This window comes from Aplysia californica, unplaced genomic scaffold (assembly GCF_000002075.1).
Source record: "Aplysia californica isolate F4 #8 unplaced genomic scaffold, AplCal3.0 scaffold00647, whole genome shotgun sequence".
Classification (NCBI taxonomy): domain Eukaryota; kingdom Metazoa; phylum Mollusca; class Gastropoda; order Aplysiida; family Aplysiidae; genus Aplysia; species Aplysia californica.
In genome coordinates, this window is record NW_004797917.1 from 405,593 (window position 1) to 406,866 (window position 1,274).

The 1,274-nt window shown below is 44.8% G+C and overlaps 1 protein-coding gene across 1 annotated transcript in view; it reads right to left on the reverse strand.

The window, feature by feature from the left end:
* Positions 1 to 820, reverse strand: part of LOC101851073 (sodium bicarbonate transporter-like protein 11) — a gene marked incomplete in the record, with an annotated part of 43,239 nt that extends 42,419 nt beyond the window's left edge. The window contains 1 exon segment of the mRNA XM_013087857.2: positions 357 to 820.
* Positions 821 to 1,274: the final 454 nt, after the last annotated feature.

The window sequence follows — 1,274 nt, forward strand, 5'->3', positions numbered from 1 at the left end:
GGTGTGCCATATTGATCAATAGATAGATCTAAATTGAATAAATCTAAATAGATAAATGTAAATATATAAATAAACGCACATGTAAATAAATACATGTAAATAATATGTAAATGAATAAATTAATGCTAAATATTCAATTTCAAAACCTTTAAAAAAAAGAAAGAAAAAGATAACGAAATATAAACAGAACATAAAGGAACGGATGAGAAAAAGCATGTGTACGAAACACGTACAAAGAAACAGAGTGCCAGTAAACAAGATAACAATAAAATATATAAACAAAAGAGTCAGGCTGTCTCGGCTTATCTTCTTTGTTAAGTTCAAGCTCCCAGTTCCCAGTATCAAGAACCACTCACCGTTTCACAATAATTATTGTATAATATACAGAAATCCACAACTTCACGTTCTCCAAGAGAAATGAGGGATGTAGAATCTAGATCTATGGCGTACGCCAGTAAGATCTGCCAGAAAACTGAGAGAACAAGCTCTTTTTTTTCCGTGTCAAAATTTGAACAAAAAATTTGTCGCGACAACACAGCCAGGTCACACTCTCTCACACACACCAGGGAAAATGTGTGTCAGATAAATTATCGTTTTTCACAAAGTGCTTCCAGGTTCTGGTTTTAACGGTCAAACTGCTGTCCTTGTTACGCCTACAGACGAAACAGTGAGGAAGGGAACTAGGATGTAAAATGTGTCAATTCATCAGCAGTGAAAGACCAAGCTGCGAAACATAATAGTGTGAGCTCACGAGTGTGTATTTTCGTGAGTCCGTCCGTCCGTGTATCGCGAGAGTGCTTTGTCTCCCACGTGGTGACCGAGCGAACACACACGAGGTCACAGCTTAGTGAGAGAGAGGGAGGGGGAGAGAGTACGAGAGAGCACGAGAGAGAGGGAGAGAGAAGCTGAGAGGGGGAGAGAGAGCACGAGAGAGATGGAGAAACGGGGAGAGAGCGCGAGGGAGCATGTGTTAGGCCTGCGTTCGATGCCGCGAGTCGCAAGTGCACACACACACGCACACGCGCACACATACACAGCCACCACCTGATTGTCGCGCCCGCGAGCAGGATTGGGCAAGATCGGGACTGCGCGTGCGCTATAAATAGGACTGAATCATTTCTCGCGTGGGTCGAAGCCGAAGCGTGAGGGAGGGATTAGTGGGGTGGGGGTGGGAGTGAGTGACGGTGCGGGTTACGCGGGGGCACGTGCGCGGTGAGCTACTCACTCGTGGCTGAAGTTGTGAGCCGGTGGTTGGGGGTTTTACAAGGAGATAA